Raw genomic sequence first — 6,769 nt, 5'->3', positions numbered from 1 at the left:
AGCCCTCCTGCGTCCCTTGTCCGGCTGGTCAGCAGCCAGCTCCTGGGAGGTGACTGGGACCTGTAAGGGGAGGGATTCGGTTCCAAAACTGAAGAGAGAGATGTCGGGTAGGAGCTGTGATGTTTGGCAACTTGAAAAGGTTGTGGGGCTGAAATATCACTCTGGGACGTGGCTTTAGCCCTGGGCTGGGCTTCTAGAAGGCATACAGCCTCCTATCACACAGAGATGATGGGAAAGGCAAATAGGATGGAGAGAGGTGAAAAAGAAATGCTCAGTGGCACCAGAAAACTTCAGCAGGCTATGAATATGGCCTCTAGCATGTGGCATGTGTATGCTAAGCACTGTCACCGAAAGCCACTGTCACCCTTGTTTCCTTGGGTGGATGCAGTGCCAGGGGGTGCCATTCTGGCTGAGAAAAGACTCTTAGCTCCTGCCACAGCCAGGCCTCTGTCATCCATGGAAACATACCACGTTGATTCATCTCTGTGTTTTCCTCTGTGCTTTGCTTAGGAAGTTCCCCACTTAGCATCCCCAATGAGAGGGGCTGATAGCCAGCACACCCCTGGCAGTCAGACTGCAGCAGGGGGGGAAGGAGTGGGTCCTTCCTCCATTTTTGGGGTGACTCAGCTTACCATGAGCCCATCTCTGCTCTCACCACAGGCTCAGACCCTCAGGGTGCAGAGGAGATCATCATCAGCACCACTGAGATCCAACACCCTTCACTGCAGCGGCACGCGCCGCACTGTCCTGACGTTAAATAAATAGTAGAAAAAGAGAGACGGGGAGAGAGAGCGAGAGAGTGAGTGAGTGAAATGTACACCCTCCATTTCACACAGTGTCCAGAAAGCCTGGCTGTCAGCATCCCGCTGGCCTCCCTCCAGACAGGTATTCATTACATAGATTTGACTTTTTAAATACGATAGAAATGAGAACTGCAAACTTAATATGTTTTTCTTCTTGGGAGATGAGGGGGCAGAAGGGAGGGGAATAGCGTTTACCTCATAATTTCCCTTTCTCTTCCCCCCTCTGTGTAAGCCACATTATTCTTTCTGCAAAGGTACTTGGGGAAACTTGGTAAAATTTTCCCTCATGCTTGAAATTTACTTACCCTGGGTAACAGGAAATGTGGTGTCTTGTGATGTAGATTGTTATACCAGATGGTAATCTTAGCACATGCTATTTGTGTAGATCTGCGGTGCAAGTGAGTCATCATTTGTAGCTGACCTTCACTGCTGTGAAAATACTTCTTTCAATAATAACAATAACAATAACAATAACAAACAACCTTTTTGCAGGTTTTGGCTCTGCCTGGTGTGAAGACAAGGGCATGCTGTGCAGCCAGTGAAGGTGGGTCCTGGGCTCCCGGCAGAGCAGAGTTACAATCCCTCTGGACCGGGATCCAGGACTCATTACGAGTCTTTCCATTGGCTCTGCTGAGCTCTGGATCAGGCCCAGGTCGTGTTGCATCACATTTCTTACAGCCTCCTTACGTTCCCCTCTCTGCACTCCTGTGTTGACAGAAAGTACTTGTCTGTTTTCTGCCATATAGGAAGAGGTGCAGCCGCATAATCAGACCCAAATAATGGGATCAGCTTGCTGCTCTTTCCAAAGTCCCCACAGCATGCTGAATTTAGGAGAAAAAGTGTGAGATGTATTACCCCTGAATTGCAATTATGTTTGCAATTTCTGCACCTGAAAAAGGAATGTTTTCACCTGAGACAGATATCAGAAATCCTTGATATTTTGATGGAGGGTATCAACTTTTGCTGGAGCCTCCCACAATGCCTGTGGCAACTCAGCCTTTCTTATCCCTTTTTGTTGTCATAATTCTGAACACAGGTTCCTGCTTCGGCAAATCTGCAGATCTAAGCCCAGATCCTGCAAAGACTCTATTGGTGCAAGATTGAGCTCATATATTGAAATTACAGTTGTTATTAGTAATGCCACTGCAGTCCTGTAGAAACCCAGACATAGTATTTGACTCCAGTGTTTCCTGCAGCAATGAATTCCACTCTGGGAAGAAGCATTTCCTTTCATTTTCCTGAAGTTGTCCTTCTACTGTAGGATTTAAGACAAAGATTCATTTTTCTTTCCATTAAAATTAAAATACTGGATGCTAGCAGAAAGTGGTTTCTGGCCCTTTGTAAATATTGAAACCTCAGACCTTACTAGCCGTGATAGCTTTCCAGAGCTATTCTTCCAGGCATTTCAGCATCTACTTCACTGTGTCCTAGGAAAGAGGGTGAGAGTTTCAGACCAGGGTACCTATTCTACTTAGAAAGCTGTTTGGTAAAATAAATAAAGCATTTAAGTAGGGAGAACCCAGAAGCCTATCATATGTCAAACTTTTCAAAACCAATTACAACTCACATCTGATAGAGTGAAAATCACACTGGCAATTAGATCAAGAATGGCTGATTAAATTCCTCAGGTTCCCCAAATCACAACGCCAGTATTTGTTTCAAAGACCTTATAATTACTGTATTTAAAAGGCTGTTATTCAATACTCTCCTCTAACTCTGAATTGCTCCTGATGTCAACTCAAGGTACAGGAAATTCTGCATATGGCACATGCTATGGCAGATCAGCGCACATGACCTTCATTGCAGCATGTATATCTTTTGCTTTGTACTAATCTCCTCTTTCTAAAATTAGAGTAGATGGATACTGTAGAAGAGGCAGTAGGTCTGATTAAAGGTCTATTAAATCAGTGGAAAAAACTTTCATCTTCTGTGGATGTTAATGGACTTTTATTCAGGTCCATTGTGACCAATTTTGCTGGATCACTGTTGCAATAAAAATGCCTATTTTCTAATGCTGAACTGTACTTATCTCCCAACCAGAGGAGTACAAGTGACAACATACATTCAGCTTAACCTACTCCACATATTTCGGCTGCTTTGATACCTTTAGATGAGAGGATCTGATGAAGCAGGAACTAGTTGCAAAACAAAAAAAAAAAAGACTTTGCAGTGCTGTGAAATTGTGTATTTCTTCAACAGCCTGTTTGTTAAAGAGAATGTCATATTTGTTACACTATCTTGCTGGTAGCAGAGATAAAGTATTTTAAAACTGAAGTCCATTTCTTGCTCTCACGTCCAGTATATGCAGCCCTTGTAAAAGACAGAAAAATTCCTGATGTTTGAAAAAGTTGCTTTTGGTGCCAAAACAGACAGAAAACGTCTATGCTTCTGTAGAAATGCAAGGGGAATAAAGCTGTTTCTAAGGGGATAAATGTCTCTCCTATTTCCTATTCCCTGTTACTTTGGTTACTGTTACTTTTAAACATTCCTAGCATTTTGCACGCAATAAAAAAATGGCAAAACCCCTGTTCATTTCTAGACACTATTTTCAAACCAAAACTTCTTGTATCACAGAAAGGTGTAAACACCAAAGTCCATCCCACTCCAGTTTAGCAACCCATCCTAAGTGCACCTCTTGCCACTCTACTTGTTGAAGGAAAGACATACAGGGGAAAAAAAATAAATGAAAATAACTAAACAAGCGTGAGGACTTGAAAAACATAATCATAAGACCCAGTGATCTGACCATTATGATCACCATCAACTTCATTTCTTTCTTCTGTGGCTTAGTCCATGATGCAGGTCCTATATATGGCCACGCTATGATATTACACACAGTGTTCAGTGGTGGACAGTGCAAAATGGACTGTCACAGGAGTTATTCCTTGCATCCAGCTATTATCATCTACTACACTCTTTCCTCCAAAACTATTCTTCAAAGAAAGCAAACATCAGGCAGTGCCAGTCCCCATTCCATGACTAGAGCCACAAACCAGTGTGTCTACATCAGGACAAAGAGCTTACCAGTAGGAACATTTCCTGCTGACAGCCTTCATTGCTGTCCTGCAGCTTGTGTTTCTCTTATTTGTTTAGGAATCTATTTCAGCTTGGTATTTAGCTGTGCTAATGAGGAGAGCAATGTATCCCCTGTGCCATAATCTGTGTTTGGTTCCTCCCAGCAGGTTACAGAGAAGGAAGGAAAACAGTTTCAATTTCCCACTTGCTTGAAACCTTTCTTATGTTTTCCTGCAAGACTATGCTAGCATCTCATAATTTCTAGGCTGAAATGCTAGGTGAACTATGAAATGCAAACTGAGTAGAGTTATCTGTACACAGCCTGACCCACCTGTTAGAAGTCTTTGCATGCACTCTCACAGCACAAGCTGGACTAGGCTGGGGTCAGGGCCTTGGGACAGTCACCATTGTGTCCTGTCTGCCTCCTCACAGGCTTTTTGCACTGATTCCTTTTGTCTGTATGAGAGCAGTCTGGCATCTACCTAGGACAGAATAAAGGTTTACTGGGTATCTGAAATATTTTTTTTTCCATAAGCATTGCCCATGAGTGGCCCTAGGTTTGTGTCTTGAAAGATAAACTGCACGGAATTTCATTTGCACTTTTATAACCTATTAAAGTGACTGAGAGTTACCATTATAGGTTTGCTGTTTCTGAAAGTGTTTTAACTTTCAATAAACAGAAGCATTTACATTTGCACTATGGCTTTTTTTTTTTCTTAAAAGTGTAAAAAACCTCATTATTTATTTTCCTCAAAGCATTACATAAAGAAGCATCTTCAAGTATCTGCAAATATGGCAGTCTCTGATGTTCCTCATTTGTCTGTCATTAGTAATACCCTTTAGTAACCTCTGGCTAAAGGCATTTTTCAGATATGCAGTTCTTCTGGTAACTTATTTACTCAGGACAGTTTAATTCAGAGGCAACATCTGGATTTCCATGGAAGCCAGTCTTACAGCTTAGCTGTCTGAGGTACCACAGAGGTCAAGTGAACTGCCTGTGGTGATACTTTAGCTGCCATTGAACTTAGGACCTTCCTGCCTCCAAAACACTGTGTTGTAACTGTCAGACTCTCCTCTCTCATCAAAAATCATATTCCTGGGGATCATCTTCTTTCCTTAGGCCCTGCTTATATCCTTCCTTTTTCATGCTCGTTTTTAGGCCAATTTTATCTGTTCACTGTATCAACCCTGCAGAACTGTCTTAAGAAAATACTGCTTGATCTCCTAACTTTGGCTCTGCTTTTGCTTCCAAATCATACTTCAGTGTTTTGTTCAGATCACAGACAAGGTTTGAAGATGTCCTTCTGGCCCGTGAAAAAATATTTTCTATTCCTTGCAAATTTCTGAGATGCACAGATATTTCATCACCTGTGACTGTCTTGTGAAATCACTTCTTGTTAAGAGTCTTTTGAAGCCATAAAAATCCATACAAAACAAAACTGTATTGACTTCAGCTATTGTTTCTTTGCTAATTAAACATCTCTTTGAACAAATGGTGTAAACTCTCTAATAAACTTGTAATGAAAGAAATATTCCAAGCCTCAGTGATTAATGAGCAGATGTTAACAGGCAGTGCAAACTTATGGGAAACCATTTCTAATAGTGATGTCAACAGAGAACAATTCACAGACATAATTACTAAAAAATTATCAGAGACTTCCTTGTCAAGTATTTTGTATGTTTATAAAGCTGTTGGTGACTCATTTTAAGCAGTCTGGGAGACTTATTTGATTTGGAATCGGGGTTTTATTATAGCTTAGTTGTTATGTAATAGTTTACTCAGACAAAATGGTCAGCTATTCTTCCATCTCGGCATAGTCCTTATGTGTGCACTGAGATTCCTTGTAATTCTTTCAGCAAATCATATCTAAATACTTTTCCATCTTTTGGAAATACGGTTCTCATTAAAACTGAGTAGTAGAACAGCCCTTTGCTTAATTACCCATTAGATTGTCTGCCATCCACTATAAAGTTCAAGTGCTGCAGTATTAGCCACCCTGTGCTGTTCAGTTCCCTGTGCCATGTGGAGCAGCTCTCTATGACATGCAAGCAGCCTCAGCAAATTTTGTCTGTGTTTGTTTTAGAGGCCATTTCATAGCAGGCAGAGTGGTGCCTTTTATGCAAGGCAGGTGCATTCACTAATTTCTTAGGTTACAGCACAAACTGCAATTAATGTTGCCTGTCTCTACAGTGTCATTAACGTTCAAGTGAAGTAATCTGGATGTAATTTTCACACTGGCGCTAAAATGACATTTCAGTGATTCCATGAGTTTCTTTTTCCAAGACATTCCAGTTCAATCAGCTATAGAATTACCCATCTTTTTCTTTGATTGCTTACTGTGATTCCTTCAGATGAACTCCTAAACCCAAACTTGGAATTTTAAAAAAGGCAAGCACTGCTGTCCACCGCTTCTGGCTCTTCTCTGGGAGACTGAGCAATTTATATAGCTGAGATGTAGCTGGTATTTGTATAAAGCACTGAGATTTTTGGATGTTAGTACAGAGTTGTTGTTTTGATTTCTGTGTCATATATCATGGTAGTGACAAGCTGTGGCAGATGAATAATGCCCACCAATATCATATTTAGTCTTGCACTACCAAACTGTGCTTCGCATTGCCAACAAACCACCATAATTTTGGGCCACCACTCTGAAAACTCTCTGTAGAAGACTGTTATTACCTCTTTACATGCTTTCATGTTTTCTCATCTGCAAATATTATTTAGATTAAATTAAAATTGTCAGCTGTAATCAAACCTCACACAATTTCCTGGAGAATTATTTTACTGTGCAAACACAAAAGCTTATCAGTGCAAACAGATTTTACAAAGCAACTCTCACTCAGACCATAATCATTTTGGGGCAGAAATAGCCTATATTTTTAATATGCATAGCCAGCCAACTTTTTCTTGTGCAGATGAGGCCCTAGTGCACATTCTCAGCCTGCAAAGA

Source organism: Manacus vitellinus, unplaced genomic scaffold (assembly GCF_001715985.3).
Source record: "Manacus vitellinus isolate BGI_N305 unplaced genomic scaffold, ASM171598v3 scaffold_8_pilon, whole genome shotgun sequence".
Lineage (NCBI taxonomy): Eukaryota > Metazoa > Chordata > Aves > Passeriformes > Pipridae > Manacus > Manacus vitellinus.
This window is presented reverse-complemented; position numbering follows the sequence as displayed.